At 41.7% G+C, this 24,987-nt stretch overlaps 1 protein-coding gene and 1 long non-coding RNA gene across 8 annotated transcripts in view; one reads left to right on the top strand and one right to left on the bottom strand.

Annotated features, from left to right (window-relative positions):
- Window positions 1-9,341, top strand: part of LOC120103116 (uncharacterized) — a 44,423-nt gene extending 35,082 nt beyond the window's left edge. The window contains exons 3-4 of one of the 4 annotated variants that reach the window (XR_015621013.1): window positions 6,831-6,959; window positions 8,392-9,341. This is a non-coding gene — a long non-coding RNA (uncharacterized LOC120103116). Of the gene's footprint in view, window positions 1-6,830; window positions 7,577-8,391 lie in introns of those variants that run through there. The other 3 variants (XR_015621010.1, XR_015621009.1, XR_015621012.1) reach the window with 3 other exon arrangements.
- Dab1 (DAB adaptor protein 1) overlaps window positions 1-24,987 on the bottom strand; it is a 1,118,143-nt gene that overhangs the window by 635,231 nt on the left and 457,925 nt on the right. The gene's annotated exons all lie outside the window — the stretch shown is intronic.

Raw genomic sequence — 24,987 nt, 5'->3', positions numbered from 1 at the left:
AGGATCAAGTGGGTGTGAAATTTTGAGAACATTGTTATGGCGGTTGCAAGCTTGAATGATGACAAGCAACAATATGGGGACAGGAAGAACAGCAAATTAGGGATCATGGAAATAGCTCCAGCTAGAGAAGATAACTCAAAGTTCAACTTCAGAACCTGCAGAGGAGGTCCCCAGGCACTCATTATCCCTAAATGTTTATACTTGGGTCCCCAATTAAGTACCTGCAAAAATTCAAGCCAGCACATGGACACTGCTATTTTCAAGAAACACCAGGTCTAACTGCTCCACAGACAAAATTCCTAACCATAATTGATGCCTAAAACCTCAGCAGCTGTTTACACAAGTTGGCGGACACCCATAGGAATAGCAGTGGAGGCATGAGTTGCTAAGTGATGGCTAGCATTAGGCTAAGCCAGCCTGTGTGTCACCTGTTCCTACACATCGTATTGCCTGGCTATTAGATAACACATCTGTATCCCTGACATTACAGGTAGGCCAGGTGGGGACGGCTTGCGGATGGTGATGAATGAACTCTGTCTGCACCATTGCCTGCTCTATCAATGGCTGCTGGATCGGGCCACTTTCATAATTTATAGAGAGATAAATCTTCTGCATCTCCAGAGATCCTCTCTTTTCGCCTTCCACCTCCTTTTCCTCTTCTCCTTTTCCCTTCTTTTTATCCTCCTCCTTCTCCCTATTCCATTTCTCTGTCTCTGTCTTTCTCTCTAATGGAGTGTGGCTAGGAAAATTCTGCTTGCTTTTTATATTTACCTCTTAGATGTTACCCCTACATAGTTTCTAAACTCAACTGAGTCCAGGATACAGGTTACTAAGGACCACTTGGTCTTGTTCTTAACTTGAGAGTGGTGATTGTGGGTTGAGGGTCATGGGTTGCTGTGGGTGAGGCTGAGAGGCAGATGTAGTAGAAAGAGGGTGGGATTCATGTACTCTGGTCTTTGAGATCTCCTGCTCAGTCTTCGGCAGAAACATGTGTTGGGGGCGGGAGTTTGAGTGTGTACATGTATGTATTATGTGTGTGAGTGTTAAGTGTGTGTGGTTGTGTAGATACATGTGAGTGTGTGTGTGAGTGTATATGAATAGGTATATGTGTGTGGTTGTGTACACACGTGCAGGTGCTGGGATTTGAATTCTTTTCCTTAAAAGTGTGCAGCAGGGGCTCTTAAACTGAGCTATCTCTCCGGCATTTGACTAGGTACTTCTAGAAACGACTCAGCAAGCGCTATCTCTCTTGCAAAACAAATGATGATATCAATGGTGGGATGGATGCTGAAGAACCCTAGCCTGCAAGATGAGATCTAGCCTTGAAGTCAGTTTGACGAGAATGTATTAGAAATGCATGTATGTGGGTGGCATACAGGAATCCATACTAAAGTCTCACACCTTAATCTGGCTTGCTGCCCAACCTAGCTTAGCAAATGCAATATTGGACATAGAGGATTTTCAAAAGCACAGTCCTGGAGATGTGTGTTCAGTAGGTAAGGAGGCTGTTGGGGCTTTGTTCTTGCTATGCAAATCTCAAATCTAGGTATCTTCCTAATGGGGAGATCTGCTTTGATGCTGTAATGGAGTCCAGTGGCTGTATTTCTAACCTGAAAGAAAAATTGACACAACTTTTCATTCTCAAGCCTCCTCTCCTCTATGTACAAAATTAAATCTTCATTAGCATTTCCTTCCTATAGAGGGAGAGTTAGATGAGCCAGTGCAATTAAAACGTAACATCTTTTGATAGAACTCTATTTATTCAGACGTTTTGGTCGGATCAACTACTCATTTCAGAATTGTTTTCATTATTTTTTAAAAAAAGAAACATTGAAGTAGCCAATGTAAGATTTTACTTTTCTTCTTTTTTTATTCTTAGAGATGGAAATCCAGGCTTTTGTGTTTCAACAAATCTAACTGGAAAAACCAAGGTTGCCAGTGACCAGCCATTCAGAAGCCTAGCTCTGCCCTGGTGTGTGACATTGGCTCTGGAAAGCAAATGCTATTTGGATGAAGCATGACTATCCAGACCCAAGATCCAGCGGCGATGGCTATTTTTCCTTTCCCATCCATGAGCAGAATCTATTGTTTTGAAGGGCAGCCAGTCCCTTAGATTCCAGGACTCATGGGGTGTCATCCCTGGGCTCTACTACACACATCATTCTTTCTGCATTGCGTGGGAGAGAAGACAGCAGAAGCTGTCCATAGCTGTCCAGGGAAGTGTGAGAAGTTAGGGGTTGTTTAAAAAGAACAAATCAGAAAGCTATGACTGAGGGGATGAATAGACAGGAGCTTTGCCCACACATCTCTGTCATGGAAATGACTTGTCTCCAAGAATCCTCCTTTTGGTAATCCCCAGGAAAACAGAGAATGACATTTGGTCAGGAAGGGAACAGTAACTGATATACTGTCTGCATTGTTTCTGCTCTCTGAAAATAATACAATGAAAACAACCACCTCTTTTGTTTTGTAAGAACTTTACACATGAATCCTAGGGAAATACCCTCTGCTCTTGCTTTTTAAAGCAGAAGTGAAGCAAGGGAAAGCGACCCCAGCTGACAGCAGAGAGAGAAGTGCAGGCTGGGGTTTGAGGACGGCATGGCCCTAGTGTTATCTACTCGATTGTGCTAATGGGGAATTGGCACTAGTCATCCTATTCGGTTCCATCTCAACTCAAGCACTTGTTGAGGCCATCTGGTACTCTGGGGTTCAGAGAGCACTTGTCACTGAGATGAAGTTGTTGGGGTAGATGTCAAATAGGGAAGGCCTAAATTAATTTGCTTAATCTTTCATGGAACTCAGAGAGAGAACAAGAGCTGAAGAGGGGTTAGATGATTTGTTCTCTAAAGTCTGTTATATGTCCATGAAACAGCAGAACAAAAACATGGGACACTGGCTGCTGGCTTCAAAGTTCTGAGTTCTTCAGTGCCTGATTTTAAGTCTTCCTTCAAGGAGGACTAGTGTAGAAGACCTTTAGGGATATGGTTCCAATAGAGCTTTTCCCTTCTCTCTAAGTCAAATTCAGCTCAGATGCCTTTAGTGGAAAGGGGTAAGGAGGAGGAGTTATGGGGAGAGATGTGAAATCATGGTAAGACAAGGTCAGGGGATTAGCTTGGAGGTTTGGGTAGGGTGGCAGTAGGTACAAAGGGTTTTAAGTATTAATGTTTTTGTCTAACAGGTAAAGCGCTGAACTTCTAGAAGATGAGAGTTGACTTTCTTTACTCTGATTCTTCACAAAGCAATGCTTCAATATAATATTGTATATCTAATATTGTATATTCAATATAATATTGTATATGATGAATGGATGGATAGATGAATAAAAGAATCAATGAGTGAGCATTTACGCTTGTTGTGATGACTACTATTAAAAAGTAGAAATGATCAAGTGTTGGCACAAATATGGAGAAATTGGAATCTTTGTACATTGTTGGTAGGAATGGAAAATGACACTACAGGAAACAGTATGGGCACTCTTCAAAAAAAGCAAAATCTAAACTAAACATACAAACTAGCAGTTCAAATACATACAAAAAATGAAAATGAGGGTCCAGAGTCAGTGTTTGCACACTCACAGTAATAGCAGCATCACTCACAGTAGGTACAAGGTGAAGGACTATACACGTGCAGAATTTCATCCAGCCTTAAATGAAACTCTTAGATAAAGTACAATGAGGATGAAATTTGAGGCATGATAATACTTGGAATAGTCATAAAACAGCAAATACTGTACGGTTTCATTATTAGAGGAAAACTATGTAGGAAAGGAAGGTGCTAGTTGGTAGGTCTTGGAAAGAAGGATGGAGAGCTACCTTAACAGGCTCTGTGTCCACTGAATTGTACTTATAAAACCTCAAAATGGTGCTCTGACCAAAATAAAGATGAAAGAAATAGAGTTAATATTTAATGAAAAAGCATTATAGGTGCATTCCTTATAGTTTCTTTCGTGTTCTATCTCTCCAGTTTACTCATGTTGGGACATGTAGAAGAATTACCTTTGCATCTGTGTAGTAATACTATCTCGGTAAGAAATTAACTGACTGCAATATCTCTCGATATTTAAGGTCTAGTGAAGAAGCATATGCAGGAATAAGTAGGCACCCTGTAGTCCAGAGCTTCTCAACTTTCTGGTTGCAACTTCCACAAGGGGTCACCTATCAGATATCCTGCAGACCAGATATTTACATTACAGCAAAATTACAGTTATGAAGCAGCAACAAAATTTATGGTTGGGGGTCACCACATCATGAGGAAGAGTACTGAAGAGCTGCAGCATTAGGAAGGTTGAAAACCACTGTACTAGTCAACTCCTTTCAGAAGAAGGTAGAATGAGTACACACACCCCAAACCAGCAGTGGGCAGCTAGATGAGCTGACTGGAGTCTGTGGTCTGACAAATCCAGGGCAGTTACTGGCAGTCTTGTCAGTTCCCAGCCTTCAGTGTCCCCGTGTGTGAGATGCAGATGAATAGCTTTACCCTGGTCACCCTTGTGGTTTGTGCAAGCGTAATGGAAAATGAGAATATAGACATAACACACTACTGTGAGGCAGCCCCATGATGCACCCAGTGTAGTCTAGTGCTGGAGTAGACGCAACAAGAAGATGCAGCTCAGTTCAGGACAGGGCTGCACCCTGAGTAGGCAATAATCAGAAGCATCAAGCCCAATGCTAAAGCCTCAAGATTCTCCTTCAGTCCTCTCACTGCGCTTCAGGCCAGTGGAGATGGAATTCTTCATGGTTAGGGGAGAACAAACCATTCAGGCTTTCCCCTTTCCTGGCCCTTTACTACTAAATTTGGAGGAGAGAAACTTAATATACAGGAAGAGATGTTGATTCTCAAGAGCAGACACTGCCTTAAAAAAAACCATGGTGAGTTAGCCTATAGGGCAGGGGAAGAGGTTAGGATGGTTTTTGGAAGGCTGTTGAGAAATAGTTGGATCTAGGCCCAGCAAAGGATAAACTGTAGAAAGCAGAGAGCAAGGCTCTGTCACAGTGTGGGTTTGTGGACCCTGAGAGAGCCTGAGTCACTTTGACTCCATTCTGCCTACTGTCTCTAGGCTACAGTCAGCTATTTCAGGCATGTCCTCTTTTGTGAATGCTGGCAGTTTAGTTTTAAACTCTGATGCTGCTGTCTTGAGTTCTGTATTGAGTTTTGAACACAGAGCCCTGGTTTCCCCTTTGCTTTCAGTTCTTCAAAGTACAGCATCCAATCTATAGACAGGAGAATACAGGCAAGCGAGCATGTCTGCCAGCGTATTCTAATCTAGCTAGGAAGGAGATATGGAAAAATAACACAGTTGAGGGTGGAAAAGGTTGTAAGGAGTAAAAAGAATGAATCCGAGGAAACAGACTCAAGCAAACTATGCTTCATCCACAGGGCTTCTAAAAACCATACTATTTGTAAAATTATAGCTTGTCCTTCCATCAGTCCTTCTTGAGTAACAGCCGTCATCTCTCTCCTCATCCCCATGCTTCAATCTATTTCAAAAGTATCCTTCACTGCTATTTGCCACCTCTTAAAGCCATGTACTTGATGCTCAGAGTGGGACTTCGGCTGAGTCAGAGACCTTGATACTCCAAACCTAGATGTACAAAAGGACACATTTTAATTCTATATTCATTTTAGTGCTTTGAATGTTTTATACAAGTATAGAGTGTATCTTGATCATATCAAACCCTCACTTTCCACTTTAAACATCCTCCCTCCCAAGATTCTCTTAGCCCATCTCTCTCCAAATTTCTTATTTTCCACTCATTTACTTATTTATTATTACTTATTAAATCAAGTTAGTGTATCCCATATGCATATAGCTATAGGCTGATTCACTGGGGCATGGGGACCTAACACCCAGCAACAGTGCCCCAGTCAGACTAGGGCCTTGGGAATCCCTCTGTCCTCCAGGCTGGAATTTGTACTTGACTTGATCTTGTGAAGGTAACCATAGTTGCTAAAGGTTCACATGTGTATCAGACAAGTCACATCCAGAGGGCAGCAGTTCACAGGCTGGCTCTTGCATTCATTCTACTTCTTCTGTGATGTTCCCTGAGCCTTAGGGAGGGAGTTGATAATAGATATCTCATCTACAGCTGAGCTTTTAAGAGTCTCATCACTTTGAATACTAATGAGCCTTTTTGTATTGATCGCTATGTACTGTGATAGAAAGTTTCAATGGCAAAGTTTAGATGTGTAAGTTTATGTATATGAATATATACATACATATTTGTAAGGCACTTTGACAATATGACTATTTAGAAAAACATCACCAGGCTAGCCTGTAGGTCCCATGACTTTACTATCTACAGATCTTGATCAAGTTTATGGTATGAAGCATTGAATCCCCTCCTGCAGAACAGATCTCCAATCTTGTCCTGAGAGCAGTTTGGTCCTCACATAAACAGTCTTACCATTACTGCTCAAGGAACACCATTGCCTCACAGGCTGGTATAACAGCATGCAGGGTCCAGCATTGGGTAAGACCCCTGAAGTCTCTTCTCCCCAGCAGCCTGCATGGAACCTCCACGTACTCTGTCAGGGAGAGTGCTTTCTGGTCATATTTATTTCTCTGGGACCTACAGTCAAATAACGTGTATTACCATGATTAGGGGCTTACAATCTAGTTATAACGGTCAAGCAATAGCAATTGCAATAGCTTGTGTTGTTTTAGATACCTTTGACCTACTGACCCATAACTGAATGGAGGCAACTCTTGCTTGGCACTGAGATTTTCATTTACTAATCCGTGTCCTCTGGGAGTCGCATTGTTCACTAGTGTGGAGTACTTCGACTTCTTAAAAATCCTTCAAAAAAATCTATTTTTCATTAACTTACAGACTTCAACAAGTACCACACTGCTATGAAGCCTGTCAAGCACTGTGCAACACACAGCTCTGGAGTACTGGAGAAAGCATCAACCCAGAACCCAAAGCCAGCACACCTTCTCCGGACTTACCATGAGCCATGTATCCTTCCTGTATTCCTAATTACACTTAAAGGAAAATAGAAGATAAAAGATACCATAAGGGGGAAGGGCTAGGTTGCTGCTGGAATGGTAAACCCTGCAGGACATTTGAGCATCAGGCTTGAAGCAACTCTGCAAATATCACACACGGTCAGTCTGGACCCGCAGACAGTGAGATCTTACAACCAACGTAGGCCATGTTCCACTTTCTCGCTAATGTTTCTATCTTGGACGTTTCAGAATGTGCCTGAGCCTAAGTTCCAGTCTCTCATGACTATTTTGCCCTCGGAATGTGATCAGAGCCTAAGACAAGAGAAAAGTATGGGGTTATCTAAACATTGTAGTACCCTTTCCTAGCTCATTGCAGGAGGCAGGCTGTTCTCTGTGTATTAAAAGTAGTCAAATTATTGCAAATGCCTAGTCAATTCCAAATGTCACCAGATACCAGTAAACAACACAAAGCCAGCTACGTTCCAGACTGGATCATTTAAAACATAATTATAATAAATGATTTAAAGCAGTCCTTTTAATTACTGCTACATATCAAAGCCTCAGGAAGGCATTCCAGAAGAAGTGTTTCCTATTGTAACTGCATAAATTTAAATGTCATTAATTTCATATCTGTCATTCACTTTTCTTCTACTACATTGATCTCTGTATCCGGGAACTCACTGGCTCCCATTTCACTTGGGGATTTCATGGTTTTTGACTTACAAAGACTTTTGTTTTCTGTCTTTTGCTCCCAAATGCCATTTTTATTCTGAGGTATATTTTAGGGGAGCGCGTGGAGACTAAACTGAAGGATAAAATATGAGACTAAGAGAAAGCAAAGCCACTGCCCCAATAATTACAAGAAGTCAAGGTTTTATTCCTGGTTCAGTCAGCTATTTACTGTCCGACTTTGGACAAGACACAGCACCTTCGCTGGCCTCGATTTATTCTTCTATAAGGTGGGATGGAGACGAAGCTCCGATTTTGTCTATTTTGGAAGGTCAAACCGAAAGTGAAAAATGATTTTATAAATCATTCTTTCAGACAGTGAGCCAGTTGGTAATTATCCAGAATGTTATGACTATATGCTAATTAATATTCTAGCAGCAAGGATGGGAAACCAAATAAGATAAAATGCCCCTGGGTAAGAAGCTCATTGTTTAGGGAAGGGATAAGATAAAGAAGCAAGCGTAGGCCTTTGGAGTCCGTGTGCTCTCTCATTTATTTTCTTGTCCACCTGCCTCATTTTCAGCCTGAAAACTCATGTATTGTTCAATCCCCCAAAATCCATCCAGCCTTGTCTCTGGGACCTAGAATCACATCCATGCTTGCAGTTAAAGTTCATTTTCTGGTCAGTTGTTTAACTTAAATATTCAGAGACACAATCATAATTTTTCCTCCTGTCAGAAAAAAAAATGTGACTTCTTAACTGGTATTTCCAGTCTACCTTAAAGGCACTGTCTCTGCTCAGAATTAATGCACTTCTAGGGGAATGAAATCAGCAGCATGGAGAGAAGTGATGGCCTTTTTGATTCTCAAATAAACATTTCTCAGAGGGACCTTGTAAGTCCTCCAGGGAGTCTCACAGTGATACATTCAAATGCCACCCATCTGTACAAATATCAATATCTAAGTTTGTAAAAAAGACCTACATTTTTCAAAGGAGGCCATCAGAAAAGTACATTAGACTCCCGCGCATCGATTGCTTTATGCTGCCTCATAAAAATGGCTCCTGGACTACCTTGGAGGATGGAGGGGAAAGAAGCCACATAACCCAAGACATTTCTCAAGTCTGGAGTCATTTTCCTTTGCTACTCCACGGGTAAAGTGAAGATTGGTTTAGGGGCGCCAGAGAACAAGTGGGGACATATGGAGAGGCTGAGCTCAGTGGTGATGCTCAGGAAATTAAACTCCCACTGGGACTGAAGCCACAGACAAAAGAATGATGTCCCTCCAAGGTTGTTTGCACTTCCTCAGTGTCTGGATTATAAGGTCAGGCAGGGGGCATCTGACAGTCAGAGACTTCAACCCCTGAGAGGAAAATGGACAGGATGAGAAAAGAGGAATTCTCTACACAGTCTAGGTTCAGGTGCTTCATCAACATAGGCAAATTATTTTCTGTCCTCCATGATTTGTTTTGTGCACTGTAAAGTGGGAGTAATACCATGCACATTAAGATGAAATGAGAGGCTAGGCACATGGCATATGCCTATAAATTCCAACATTTCGGAAGCTGAGGAAGGTGGATTGTGAGTTTGAGCTAGCCTAGGCTACATAGTAATAGTCTTGTTGTGATTAAGAGTTAGGAAAGCAACTGTCAGGCAGTCATAAGGAACATGCTTAGTAAGTGAAAAGCCCTAGGTTTGATCCCTACCTCTCTACTCACAACAGTAAAAAGGAAAATAAATAAAAGAAAGAACTTGGTAGAGCTCTGTATTTTATCTTATTGTTATTTGTAGGATGGTGCCTGACTCAGGAGAGGTGAGGAAACTTATGTTTTTTTTTTTTTTACTTTTTCTTTTTTTCAGAGCTGGGGACCAAACCCAGGGCCTTGTGCTTTCTAGGCAAGCGCTCTACCACTGAGCTAATTCCCTAGCCCCGAAACTTATGTTTTAAGCAGTTAGTAGACACACTTGTCTCTCCTCATTATCCTTCCATTTCCTTCCCTCCATCTCCTTTCTCTCTCCAAAAATCTTTGTATTAAATGTATGGCTTGTATAAATCACTCTCCTATATGCATGTGTACCAATCTAGATAGAAGTGTGAAACAGAAAGGTAATTTAAGCTGGAGGTAATTTAAGGTAGCTGCAGATCATGTAGGGATAGCCAGGGTTAAGGATAATGGAGAAGGTATGTGAAGCACTCCAGGAACAGCTCTCGGGACAGTCTTTGCTCACATTAATCCTTGAAGGGTAGGCAAAGGGAGGGAGCAGCTAGACCAGGAGACTCTGTGTCTGTAGTCGCAAAACAAGGTTTCTCCTCAAGAACTGTGGTTTCCCATGGGAAGCAAAAGGCTCTGGCAAGAAGGGAGCCAAGAGAACCTCCCCTCCCCTATACTAGCTCCATCTGGTGTCTTACTGGTGTCTCCTACTGGCCAAATACTGTCAAGAAGCCAATTAACAGTCTATGGCTCTTGAGGGAGGCTACAAGCCCATTGGCCTAGATGTTTGGGTACAGGGCTATAGAGGCAAGAATAGACAGTTCCCCACCAGAATACATTCTTGCTGTTTACAATGACGGGTGTAGAGCCAGCTGGCTGAGTTGGAATCCTTGTTCTACTACTGTGGTACTTTGGGAGGCTTAACTTACCTATGCCATAGTTTCCTCATCCACTGAACAGTCATAGTACAAGCATCTATCCAAGGACCATGGTGAGGATTGACATAACTGTGCACAAGGCACTTAGAAGAGTGTTTGTCGCACACCAAGGGCTGGTTTAAGAATGAACCCATAGGAGTTGGGGATTTAGTTCAGTGGCAGAGCATTTGCCTAGCAAGCACAAGGCCCTGAGTTCGATCCCCAGCTCAAAAAAAAAAAAAAAAAAAAAAAAAAGAATGAACCCATAATCTTCTACTTGAGATACAAGGATTAGCTATGAAGATGAGTGAGGAAAAAGCTTTCTGGAACATCTTTAATCCCAGTTTCTGCTGACTCCTCTCTCTGATGCCTCTCTGACTTTACTATGACATGGGAGAGGGATAGGTGATGGGGAAAGTAGACGTTACAGAAATGTGGTTGTATTTTTTCATCCCTGCCAACATTCTTATTATCATTCCTGTTTCCACGATATTAGAACTGATGTCCTAAGTTTCTGCCAATTTTGAGCACCCCTGCCTCCCTGTCTACCTTGACTCCTGATGACTTAGGAGTACATGAACGGTTGCTCTGAGGAACTGGCTTTGGTATGCTGTATGTTGTTGGTGATAGATGGATTGTGTTTTCCCTAATCACACTACTTCCTAGCCTTGGGGACAGACATGCTAATGACTACCTGAAGAGACTAAGAATGGGATCCTGTGATAAGGGTTAGAAGAGCAGTCTTCAAATCTCAGCATATTCTGTTTGATCTATGCAGCAGTCCCTTTAACTGCAGGCCTCTTGGACATATAGAACACAGAGAGAACAGAGGCCTTGTTCTGAGCGTACTTCTTTGTGATTTATTCTTCAGAACCCTCTAGTCCTAATGTCTTGTGCTGTAGCTTCCTTTGCATGCAGGAGGAAATAAAAACCCTCAAAACCAGTGAGAATCATGAACTGAGCAGAGCACAAGGAGTTTTAAAACCAAGATTACAGTCCCTGTATTTACTACTGACATGACATGGACAGGCTAATTTACACTGCTGGTTCCCAGTTTCTCATCTTCAGTTTTTCTAGTTGGCTTAGAGGTAGATACAGGTAGATGTGAAAGTTGCTCGTATGTTGTGAGATACATTTGGGCAATGAAGCCTTATGGTAATCTGACCTTAAAGCTAATGGAACACATTGAGAGCTAGTGTTTCCACACATGTATACACACACACACACACACACACACACACACACACACACACACACACAACACATGCACACACATGCACACATGCACACGCACTCAACTGACCATGTCCCATCATTCAAAGGTAAGTGTCAGGACCCAGTCTCTTTGCCCCTTTTGTTTACCACCCAACAGTATTAAGCACATTTCTCTCATTATTTATACTTAAGAAACTCTTCACAATTGTTCAAGTTCAAAAATTGAATAGACTGTCAAACAGCTTGTTGAATTATTTATTTTAATGGGCTTAATTTTGTATTGGGTAATTTCTTCCATGCACCCAAACTCTATCAATAGTGGAGGGAGGCAATTATTGATTTTTCTGAAGTCATTAGGTTCAATGAATTGTTCAATTAGTTTTATGATTTCAAATAGAGAAAGATGCGAGATTACCATGCTTGTCAGTTAGAAACAACTTTCCAGAAGGAAGATAATGGCCTAATTTATAAGATGCCCAGGTGAGTGTTACAGGCTACTATTCAGCAAGTTTCACCACATAGTCTTCTAAGAATTATAATTCAGGAACTGTTTGTAATGACTGTGAGTAACACTGCTTACTCACTGACACTGTCAAGCCATTATATATCCAAGTGGAAAGTAATCACACACTGACTTCTTAGGACAGATATTATTAAATGATGTCATGATGTTTCTGAGACCTCCTCATTGCCTACAGTATCAAGTTCAAAGATTCAGGCAGATGTGTCAAATCACACCTGTGTGAGCCTGACTTCAGTCATGTGGCTACAGCTGTGCGCATGATTCTCTCTGCCACTGCCATTTCATATGGTGGAGAGACAGGGGAGTGTAATTCCTAGTGTTTACCATCTCATGTCCATGATGCCACAGCCCTAGCATTTACACAAAAGCTTTTCAAAAACAACCTCTAATACTGAAAGACACACCAGTCCCATCCTGAGCATCTAGTCATGTTTCCATGGCACAATTTCCAAAGTTATATAAAGCTAAAACAATATATGATCATTCATATGCCACACAAAAATGTTCCTATATCCATGTGTAATTCCTGCATCACTCTTTCTTACATATTAGTTCATAAATATGAGTTAAGGCTTGGAAGGTGACAGGCTTGATTTATACTGTGGCCATGTACTACTAGTCATGTGTTTTGAGTTCAAGGTAAAAGAAAAGTTGTAGGCCTGAGTTTATACATTTATAAAACCAACTTAGAAAAATGGATGCATGAGAGCATTGCTGGGAAATTTAAATAAAATACTGTACATGAGGTGCCCAGCACTTGGAAGTGATATAACTGTGTCAGGGTTTATAAACACATTTTTGGAGGGGAATTATAATATTGGTTAGGAAAGAAAGTTTAGGATCCAATTGTCTGAAATTATAAATCCCAGCTACTGTCTCTCAGTTGTCGTCCCAGTGTACCCATAGAGCCCTTAGAAAGTCAAATGGACCCGGGAAAGGCAGAACTCAGAATATTGTTCACACATGGGAAACACACCAGAGAGTTGGCAACTAGGTTGACAGACATTGTCACAGATTCCAGGTTATGTACTGGTATATGAGAAAGCTTCCTGAGCAGCTAATAGTTTTCCCTCTTCAAGACCATTTTACATTTAAATATGTCATTGTACTACATATACTTTGGGAACTGAAAAGAGGAGTGAATGTTTAACAATAGATTAGGTGGGAAAGTACTGGAAAAGGGCTTCCTGGAGGAGGTAGCATTTTGGTTTTAAAGATTAAAACAGATACATAATAAAAATTTCAAAACACTGAATATGTGAATTGAAGAGAAGCCAGAACACTAAAAAACTTCTTATGCTGAAGAATCAGTAAATGGATACTATGAAATTGCCTAAATTTGTAAAGGCAATCTACAAATGCAATGACATCCCCATCAATATTGCTCCAAAATTCCTTAAATTCAAATGGAAGGATAACAGGCCTTAAGCAGCCAAAGGAATACTAAGTGGAACGAGTAATGCTAGAAGTATAACAACACCTGATGTCAAACTACACTACAGAGTCACAGTGGCAAGAATGGCATGACACTGTATGTAGAAAGACATATTGATAAATGAAATGGGACAGATGGCCAGGGGATAAATCCACAGAGCTTCAGCAAGCTGAGTTTTCAATAAAAGTATCAAAACCAAATGTTAGAGAAACTATTCAGTTTAGCAAACGTGGCTAAGAAAGCTGGTCCACCTGCAGTAGAACAAAAGCAAGCCTACGTCTCTCACCTTGTATGAAAATCCATGAGAAGTGTATCAAGCTCCTTGATAAAAGACCTGAAAGTCTGAAACTATTAGAGACAAACACAGGAGAAATACTTGAAGACATGGAACTTTCTTAAGAGGACTTCACTAGCTCAGAACAGGGCTTCAAGAACTGCAAACGTAGTTGCAGGAAATGAAAAGGCTTCATGACAAAGCAGAGAGCAGAGAGAGGTGATGGCTGCCGGGTGGGAGAGGACTGCCACCAAATATCTAAATGCTCTGGAGGCCTCCAAAATTAGCCCAAACCATCCTATTAACAGACGGGTAAATCAACTCAACAGATAGTTCTCAACTGAAGAAATACAAAGTCCACCAACTTAACCATCAGGTAAATGTGAATGAAAACTACATTCCCTTTTGCTCCAACCAAAATGTCTGTCATAAAGAAAGCCAAGGACAGCAAGCACTGGTGAGGATGTGGGGAAATGGGAATCCTTATACTTAGCTGGTAAGAATGCAAACTACTTCAGGCACTGTGAACATTTGCATGGAGGTTTCCCAGAAACCTAAAATAGAACTCTCAGAGGGTCCAGATATACCTCACCTGGGAACACATCCAAAGACTCTAAGTCAACAGACTACAGAGATAGTTGTATGCCTCTGCTTACTGTTGTTCTATTCACGGTAACAAAGAAATGAAACCAGCCTAGATGCCAATCAGAAGGCAAATGGATAAAGAAACTGTGGCATATGTGTGTAATGGAGTTTGATTCGCCCATAAAGATGAGTGAAATTATGTCATTTGCAGGAAAATGGATGGAGCTAGACCTCATCAATCATATCATGTAAAATAACACAGACTCAGAAAGACAAATAATACATGTTTTCTCTCATACCCAGAATCTAGGTTAATATTTATGTATGTATGTATGTAGACACACACACACATCTATAATATATACATATGTATATCATGTGACAGAAGAAGAACCATATGGAGGAATGAGTTGGTCAAGAGGGAGAAACAGGACAGAATAAATGACAATATGGTATGTTTTCTCTCATATGTGGGCACAATATACATGACACAAAAGCAGAAAGGAGAGGCTAGAAAAGGAGGCCACTGGGTGTAAGAAGGAGCATACAGGCAGGCAGCAGAGTGGTTCCGAACATGTCCAGGGCACAGTGCTAACCAGAAGCATGCATTGATAAAATATGCTTCACTCCTTCTTTAAAAGGGGAACAAGAATACCCTTGGCAGGGAATAGGGAGGCAAAGTTTAAAACAGAGGCAGAAGGAACACCCATTCAGAGCCTGCCCCACATGTGGCCCACACACATACAGCCATCCAATTAGACAAGATGGATGAAGCAAAGAAGGGCAGGCTGACAGGAACCGGATGTAGATCGCTCCTGAGAGACACAGCCAGAATACAGCAAATACAGAGGCAAATGCCAGCAGCAAGCCACTGAACTGAGAACAGGACCCCCGTTGAAGGAATCAGAGAAAGGACTGGAAGAGCTTGAAGGGGCTGGAGACCCCTTATGAACAACAATGCCAAGCAACCAGAGCTTCCAGGGACTAAGCCACTACCCAAAGACTATACATGGACTGACCCTGGACTCTGACCTCATAGGTAGCAATGAATATCCTAGTAAGATCACCAGTGGAAGGGGAAGCCCTTGGTCCTGCTAAGACTGAAACCCCAGTGAACGTGATTGTTGGGGGGAGGGCGGTAATGGCGGGAGGAGGGGGAGGGGGAGGGGTTAGGGGGATGTTGGCCCGGAAACTGGGAAGGGGAATAAAGAAATACTCAAGTTAATAAAGATGGAAAAAGAAAAGAACGCTGCCATAGTACTGCTGCTCCTTAAACCTCCAATTGCTCAGTGAACGGCTAAGAATGAATGGGTTCATAGATAATCAAAGTGCTGACAATAAGTGACTGCTGTGTGCTCAGCCCTGCCTCAAGGAACACTATAGAAGACTGGGCTGGAAAAAAATGTAAGAGCTGAGTGCTGAGGAGAAAGCTGGGGAAGGCTATCCCAAGGCATGACACAGCTGTTGCAAACACAACCTTAGCAGCCTGTTCTGGGCCTGAACAAGACTGGGCCTGTGTACAACCAATCATGCGTAGAAGGGGCTGAAGGAGCCCTCCTCTGCTCTGAGGGACTATTGAGTAGTGGCTTCTGGGGGAGGGGCAGTCATTGATCCTAGCTGTATACCTAACAATGGGCTCACTAGGCTCCAGTAGGTATTTCAAACCCTGAAGTAGTCATGCAGACTTCTGATTAAACTCAGAAAAAGAAAAGAGTGTTGGAAAGAGACTTGTAGGGAGGAGGGGAAGATGACAGGGCAGAAGGCAGATGCAAGACTTTTGGGGATGACAGTTAACAAAATGTATCATACACCTGTATTTCATTGCTAAAGAACAAATTTAATCAATAAAAAGAATCCTAATATTTTGCATACTTTCTAAATGAAACAAAAAAAAACCCCAAAAACTAAATTAAAAACAAAACATCAAAGTGAAATAGGAAGGGAACGCACAAAGATCAATTTGCTCTCTCTCCCTTTAGAAAGATTACACTGCGTGTACTAGCAAGTTGGTACCTCGCTCTTACTGGTCAGCACCAGAGATGTGCCCTGGACATTAACCTTTTATTTTTAATTCTATAGTTTTAAAACTATATATTTACTTCTGATCTTATGTGCATGCATGTGTTCTTGAGTATATCTTTGTGTATTCCATGAGTGGAGAAGCCAGAGGGATGAACAGAGGGTGTCAAATCCCCTGAAATTGGAGTAATAGGCAGTTGGGAGCCACCATGTGCCTGCTGGGAATCAAACGTAGGTCCTTTACAAGAGCAGCAAGTGCTGTCAATGGCTGGACCGTCTCTCCAGCCTTGACATCAGCTTTTGAATGCAGACAGACCAAATTGTAGTGCTAGAGCTTAATAGGTGCCTGTGGAAGGTATCGAGTTACGTTTTATCTGGATTTATTATCTTAGTCATGAAAGGAACAGGGTCTCTGTACCCTGTTTCCATCTCTTGTATTCTTCCTAGGGTAGGCTTGGGCAAGCTCACACACCATACAGATAATCTTTAACAGCCCTTCCTAAACTGTGGGTCGTGACCCCTTCGGGGGTTGAATGATCTTTTCACAGGGGTCACTTAACACCAAAGGAAGACACAGACATTTACAATATGATTCATAACAGTAGCAAAATTACAGTCATGAAGGAACAACAAAAATAATTTTATGACTGGGGCTGGGGGTGGGGTCACCACAGCATGAGGAACTGTATTAAAGGGTCTCAGCATTAGGAAGGTTGAGAACCATGGGTCTACAGGTATATGAGCTACTATTATTAGGGCAGGTCAGTGAAGAATGGAATGGTAATAATATTCAGTTTGGCTTATGCAGAGCTCGATGAGACTCAGTAAAACTGAAGAGACCCAGCACCTCAACTGAACTCCTTGGTAATTGCAGTTCCACCTAAGTACAATGTGTGATCAGCCACAGTGACTGCAGAACTTCTAACCGCAGTAAATGCATGTTTGGTATAGTTTTCCTCAAGTCATCCATGTGGGCACCATAGGAGTACAACAAGGGTCAACCGCCCAGGGCAAGTTAGAGCAGAAAGAAGGCAGAGTAGGAGCTTTGTTCAGTGAAATAAAATTATAAAGGTAGGTAGGTTACTTATTTTAAGAAACCAGACTATTTTAAGTAACAAGTAACTATTTTAAGTAACAAGACTAACAATGAATTTTGGGGAAAACACTTTCTCTCTAAATGGGGGAAGAGAAGGAGAGAAGAAACAGGAAGTAACCCTAACCCCAGCTGACCTTGGGACATATGGGGAAAGATAGTCAGTTTCAATTGAACCCCAAGCCATTCTCATCAAGAGGATGATATGGTAATGGGTATAGGAAGTATTCCCAGGGAATGCCTGTGAGACCAAGAGAACTGCCCTGAGGCTAGGAACCTGATTGGTGATAAAGTATAGACAGGAGCCAGGATACTTGAAAATTTTCTTAGGATCTCCCAGACCTATCACACCTGTAGCATAGAAAAAGCATTGATTACCAATGTGACCCAATACACACTCAAAGCAATGGGCTCTCCGGGATGTGTGTGGAAACAAATAATCCAGAGAAGAGAGAACTGAGAAGGCTTCCGTGAGAAATGAGAGGAAGACTGACATGAAGGATGCCAGGGTTGAGATAAGACTGGGTGCTGTGAAGCCATGGTGCCTAAAATCACAGAGAACCATGACTGTAACGATACGGAAGTAAGAAGGCCACAAGCGTCTCACAAATGGGCCTAATGCAGGCTGAGCATCAGAGCTGAAGTGGACAATCCCTGTGCCTTTGTCCTGTGCACCGCTGCATCCATGCAGTACGACACATTTGGTATGTAGACATGTCATAGATGACACATGAACAAGTCACTCCATGTGACACTGTACCATAAGCATATGAATGCATTTATGTATATCCGTTATCAGTGACATAGGACCCAGACATTCTATATGCTGCTGTACCATAGGGATGTATGTGTACTTGGTGCATACACTAATTACCTACGATATATGGAACTCACTCCCTGTTGTACACACATTTATTTATATGCTGTCTGAAGGTGGAAACCCCATTTGAGGTTCATTCCTTCTTTATTATTATTCTCTTGGAATAAGAGCACCTTGATGGGGGTCATCTTGGGTACTACTAGGCATCACACATGGAAAAAGAGCTGGATTAGAACCTGCAGGTCCTTGATGATCCACAAGTGAGTCAGAAACAGGTAAAACCTCTAGGCTCCCATGGAAGGCTGCTGTCAGACCGTGGAGTCAAGGATAACTGGCGGATAGTCTTGTCAGGATTTAGGTGCACTCTTCCAGCCTAAGCCCTGATTCTAACTCAAAAATCCCACACACCACAGTACTGTCCAGCACACCCTTTCTGCTGGGAAGGTTGATGGTTTTAGAAAATTTTGTTTTCATCTCATATGGCCACTTTGATGACCAAGAGAAGCAACCAGGAAACACTTAATGATCTTGCCAAGGGACTCTCTGGACACATTCTCTTCCTTTAGGTTCTGACACGTGGTTAAGTTAACTGCCACCACTTAGAAGACGAATGATTTCAGAATCAGTAATGGTTACTTGGGCTTAAGTCACAAAGAAGATGAAAGGACACTGTGACCTTGGTCATAAGGATTCCACTGCCTTTTGTGCACCAGCATCTCACTTCCTCCACTCTCCCCATGAGGCATGGTGTCCTCTGAATGGAGAAGAGACAATTAGGAGCTCATATGCCCCCTCCCAACTCCAATGGTGATTTGTCACTGGCAGGTGCACAGCGTGCTCTGAGGGACTCTCCACTTAAATGCGCACACCCTCGACACAGAGCAAATCACAGCCAATGTCATGGTTTCTGCACAGTGGGAAGGACAGTTGAACAGGAGGCAGGCCCGCCATTCAAAGACCATTAGTTCCACCTACAATTTTCTTCCTCAGTTTCAAGGACAAAAAGTAGAAGTGAGAAAGGCACATTTTACAAAATACTGTGTTTTCCTAAGGGGCACTGATGTCACTGAAGCTCCCCAATGTCTTAGTCCCAGGAAATCAAAGTGTGAGAATGACCTTCGCCACTTTCAAGTTGAGAGTGACTTTAGGCAAATTCTTCATTTCAATATACTTCAATACATTTATAGATGGAAGACAATCAAATGCACATTTCAGGTTTAGGAGGAAATGTATCGGATTACAGGGCTCAGGACAGATTTAAAAGTGACGGAGCACAGCCTGCAAGGGAGGGTTGGTGCTATGCCTCCATGGAAGTTGCTTTTTCATGCCTGTCCTTAACCTAGGTGCCTGCCATTTAAACTGTAGCATTGACTGGGTCTGGAATTAAATAATTTTGGATTGTACAAAGGTGGGGGTTTTTGCTTAATATTTTATGTGTGCAGTTAGCCCAAAATTAAATTACTGTTTCCTAATGGCCTTTTAAGGTCTGTAATCAGAAATCATTTAAATTGTTATGTTTCCTTTCATTTTCCCCCTGAGCTGGAGGTTGGAGTATCTTACATTACCCATTGTGAGAAAAGAGCTATTCTGCACCCTCACTGCCAGATGTGGCTTTCAAATGAGCTGAATTCCTTTGGGAGCTGAACTTAAATTTTGACCCATTTGTAAAATTAACAAAATGACAGTAAGTTATAAAACAAGTGTCCCTGTGTTGACCATCAATAGATGATCATTATTAACATTTATTTTAGCCATGGTTGCCTTTAAAATTGTTTTAAACTGTAGCAAACCTATCAGGAGAAGGAAAAGTTCTCAGTGGCCTTTTTAGTCAGCTCCTTTTCTTCTGTGGTCTTCAGTGGTCTTTATTCTCATGAAATAATGTTTTATATTTAACAGACCATTTTAAACACAGTTTATGCATGATCAAATCTGCTGATTTATCTTTGTATATGATTTAAATAATAATAAGGCATGAGGGAATAAAAAGATGTGTCAGTGGCTAAGAGCACTTGCTGTTTTCTTCCAGGGGACCTGTGCTCAGTCAACAACAGCACATGTACTATGTGTCTTAAAACCTATAGATGCACCAAACTCCATCTGGAACCCTGGTGCACGGAAGCTCCTGGAAAGGGCGGCACAGATCTTCCTGGTTGCTGCCGCCGCAGAGAGCTCGTAGGCAGCACCCCACGAGCAAACTTGAGCCTCGGGACGACAGGTAAGACCAACTTTTCTGCTGCAAGAGACCTGCCTGGTGAACTCAGGACACACAGAGGCAAAATTCCTCTATGACCTGGCACTTCCCGTGTTTACCGGGAGTCCCAAACACGCGGATCAGGGCCCGCAGCAGCTCTCTGCTCCCAAACCCCATGTGAGAGAGACCTCACCGCCTGGTCAGGTGGGCACTCCTGAGGCTGCAGAGCGGAGGAGACCACCAACACTGCCCACCCCTGCCCACATCCCTGGCCCAAGAGGAAACTGTATACAGCCTCTGGGTTCCCGTGGGGGAGGGCCCAGGAGCGACAGGACCCCTGCGCCTGAGACATCGCTGGAACCTGAAGGAAACAGACCGGAAAAACAGTTCTCTGCACCCAAATCCCGTGGGAGGGAGAGCTAAACCTACAGAGAGGCAGACACGCCTGGGAAACCAGAATAGACTGCACTCTGCACACATCCAGACGCCAGAGGAAAACACCAAACGCCGTCTGGAACCCTGGTGGATGGAGGCTCCCGGAAAGGGCGGCGCAGATCTTCCTGGTTGCTGCTACCACGGAGAGCTCGTAGGCAGCACCCCATGAGCAAACTTGAGCCTCGGGACCACAGGTAAGACCAACTTTTCTGCTGCAAGTGACCTGCCTGGTGAACTCCAGACACAGGCCCACAGGAACAGCTGAAGACCTGTAGAGAGGAAAAACTACACGCCCAAAAACAGAATACTCTGTCTCCATAACTGGCTGAAAGAAAACAGGAAAACAGATCTACAGCACTCCTGACACACAGGCTTATAGGACAGTCTAGCCACTGTCAGAAATAGCAGAACAAAGTAACACTAGAGATAATCTGATGGCGAGAGGCAAGCGCAGGAACCCAAGCAACAGAAACCAAGACTACATGGCATCATCGGAGCCCAATTCTCCCACCAAAACAAACATGGAATATCCAAACACACCAGAAAAGCAAGATCTAGTTTCAAAATCATATTTGATCATGATGCTGGAGGACTTCAAGAAAGACGTGAAGAACTCCCTTAGAGAACAAGTAGAAGCCTACAGAGAGGAATCACAAAAATCCCTAAAAGAATTCCAGGAAAACATAAATAAACAAATAGAAGCCCATAGAGAGGAGTCACAAAAATCCCTGAAAGAATTCCAGGAAAACACAATCAAACAGTTGAAGGAAATAAAAATGGAAATAGAAGCAATCAAGAAAGAACACATGGAAACAACCCTGGATATAGAAAACCAAAAGAAGAGACAAGAAGCTGTAGATACGAGCTTCACCAACAGAATACAAGAGATGGAAGAGAGAATCTCAGGAGCAGAAAATTCCATAGAGGTCATCAACTCAACTGTCAAAGATAATGTAAAGCAGAAAAAGATACTGGTCCAAAACATACAGGAAATCCAGGACTCAATGAGAAGATCAAACCTAAGGATAATAGGTAGAGAAGAGAGTGAAGACTCCCAGCTCAAAGGACCAGTAAATATCTTCAACAAAATCATAGAAGAAAACTTCCCTAACCTAAAGAAAGAGATACCCATAAGCATACAAGAAGCCTACAGAACTCCAAATAGATTGGACCAGAAAAGAAACACCTCCTGACACATAATAGTCAAAACACCAAACGCACAAAATAAAGAAAGAATATTAAAAGCAGTAAGGGAAAAAGGTCAAGTAACATATAAAGGCAGACATATCAGAATCACCCCAGATTTTTGCCAGAAACTATGAAAGCCAGAAGATCCTGGACAGATGTCATACAGACCCAGTCATTGTGTCCCATAAGTTTGGGTATGTTGTACCTTCATTTTCATTAAATTCTAAACAGTCTTTAATTTCTTTCTTTATTTCTTCCTTGACCAGGTTATCATTGAGTAGAGCATTGTTCAATTTCCATGTATATGTGGGCATTCTTCCCTTATTGTCATTGAAGACCAGCTTTAGGCCATGGTGGTCTGATAGCACGCATGGGATTATTTCTATCTTTCTGTACCTGTATCTTTCTGTACCCAAATGCCAGCCCAGGTTACTGTATCCTGCAAAACTCTCAATTAACATAGATGGAGAAACCAAGATATTCCATGACAAAACCAAATTTACACAATATCTTTCTACAAATCCAGCACTACAAAGGATAATAAATGGTAAAGCCCAACATAAGGAGGCAAGCTATACCTTAGAAGAAGCAAGAAACTAATTGTCTTGGCAACAAAACAAAGAGAAGAAAAGCACACAAACAAAACCTCATATCCAAATATGAATATAACAGGAAGCAATAATCACTATTCCTTAATATCTCTCAACATCAATGGCCTCAACTCCCCAATAAAAAGACATAGATTAACAAACTGGATACGCAAGGAGGACCCTGAATTCTGCTGCCTACAGGAAACACACCTCAGAGACAAAGACAGACACTACCTCAGAGTGAAAGGCTGGAAAACAACTTTCCAAGCAAATGGTCAGAAGAAGCAAGCTGGAGTAGCCATTCTAATATCAAATAAAATCAATTTTCAACTAAAAGTCATCAAAAAGATAAGGAAGGACACTTCATATTCATCAAAGGAAAAATCCACCAAGATGAACTCTCAATCCTAAATATCTATGCCCCAAATACAAGGGCACCTACATACGTAAAAGAAACCTTACTAAAGCTCAAAACACACATTGCACCTCACACAATAATAGTAGGAGATTTCAACACCCCACTCTCATCAATGGACAGATCATGGAAACAGAAATTAAACAGAGACATAGACAGACTAAGAGAAGTCATGAGCCAAATGGACTTAACGGATATTTATAGAACATTCTATCCTAATGCCAAAGGATATACCTTCTTCTCAGCTCCTCATGGAACTTTCTCCAAAATTGACCATATAATTGGTCAAAAAATGGGCCTCAACAGGTACAGAAAGATAGAAATAATCCCATGCGTGCTATCGGACCACCACGGACTAAAACTGGTCTTCAATTACAATAAGGGAAGAATGCCCACATATACATGGAAATTGAACAATGCTCTACTCAATGATAACCAGGTCAAGGAAGAAATAAAGAAAGAAATTAAAGACTGTTTAGAATTTAATGAAAATGAAGGTACAACATACCCAAACTTATGGGACACAATGAAAGCTGGGCTAAGAGGAAACTCATAGCGCTGAGTGCCTGCAGAAAGAAACAGGAAAGAGCATATGTCAGCAGCTTGACAGCACACCTAAAAGCTCTAGAACAAAAAGAAGCAAATACACCCAGGAGGAGTAGAAGGCAGGAAATAATCAAACTCAGAGCTGAAATCAACCAAGTAGAAACAAAAAGGACCATAGAAAGAATCAACAGAAACAAAAGTTGGTTCTTTGAGAAAATCAACAAGATAGATAAACCCTTAGCCAGACTAACGAGAGGACCCAGAGAGTGTGTCCAAATTAACAAAATCAGAAATGAAAAGGGAGACATAACTACAGATTCAGAGGAAATTCAAAAAATCATCAGATCTTACTATAAAAGCCTATATTCAACAAAACTTGAAAATCTACAGGAAATGGACAATTTCCTAGACAGATACCAGGTACTAAAGTTAAATCAGGAACAGATACACCAGTTAAACAACCCCATAACTCCTGAAATAGAAGCAGTCATTAACCAACCAAAAAGAGCCCAGGTCCAGATGGGTTTAGTGCAGAATTCTATCAGACCTTCATAGAAGACCTCATACCAATACTATCCAAACTATTCCACAAAATTGAAACAGATGGAGCACTACTGAATTCCTTCTATGAAGCCACAAATTACTCTTATACCTAAACCACACAAAGACCCAACAAAGAAAGAGAACTTCAGACCAATTTCCCTTATGAATATCGACGCAAAAATCCTCAATAAAATTCTGGCAAACCGAATTCAAGAGCACATCAAAACAATCATCCACCATGATCAAGTAGGCTTCATCCCAGGCATGCAGGGATGGTTTAATATACGGAAAACCATCAACGTGATCCATTATATAAACAAACTGAAAGAACAGAACCACATGATCATTTCATTAGATGCTGAGAAAGCATTTGACAAAATTCAACACCCCTTCATGATAAAAGTCCTGGAAAGAATAGGAATTCAAGGCCCATACCTAAACATAGTAAAAGCCATATACAGCAAACCAGTTGCTAACATTAAACTAAATGGAGAGAAACTTGAAGCAATCCCACTAAAATCAGGGACTAGACAAGGCTGCCCACTCTCTCCCTACTTATTCAATATAGTTCTTGAAGTTCTAGCCAGAGCAATCAGAAAACAAAAGGAGATCAAGGGGATACAGATCGGAAAAGAAGAGGTCAAAATATCACTATTTGCAGATGACATGATAGTATATTTAAGTGATCCCAAAAGTTCCACCAGAGAACTACTAAAGCTGATAAACAACTTCAGCAAAGTGGCTGGGTATAAAATTAACTCAAATAAATCAGTTGCCTTCCTCTATACAAAAGAGAAACAAGCCGAGAAAGAAATTAGGGAAACGACACCCTTCATAATAGACCCAAATAATATAAAGTACCTCGGTGT

This window comes from Rattus norvegicus, chromosome 5 (genome assembly GCF_021556685.1).
Source record: "Rattus norvegicus strain SHRSP/BbbUtx chromosome 5, alternate assembly SHRSP_T2T, whole genome shotgun sequence".
Taxonomy (NCBI): domain Eukaryota; kingdom Metazoa; phylum Chordata; class Mammalia; order Rodentia; family Muridae; genus Rattus; species Rattus norvegicus.
Note: the sequence above shows the minus strand (reverse complement) of the source record. Positions and strands in the feature narration are given on the sequence as shown.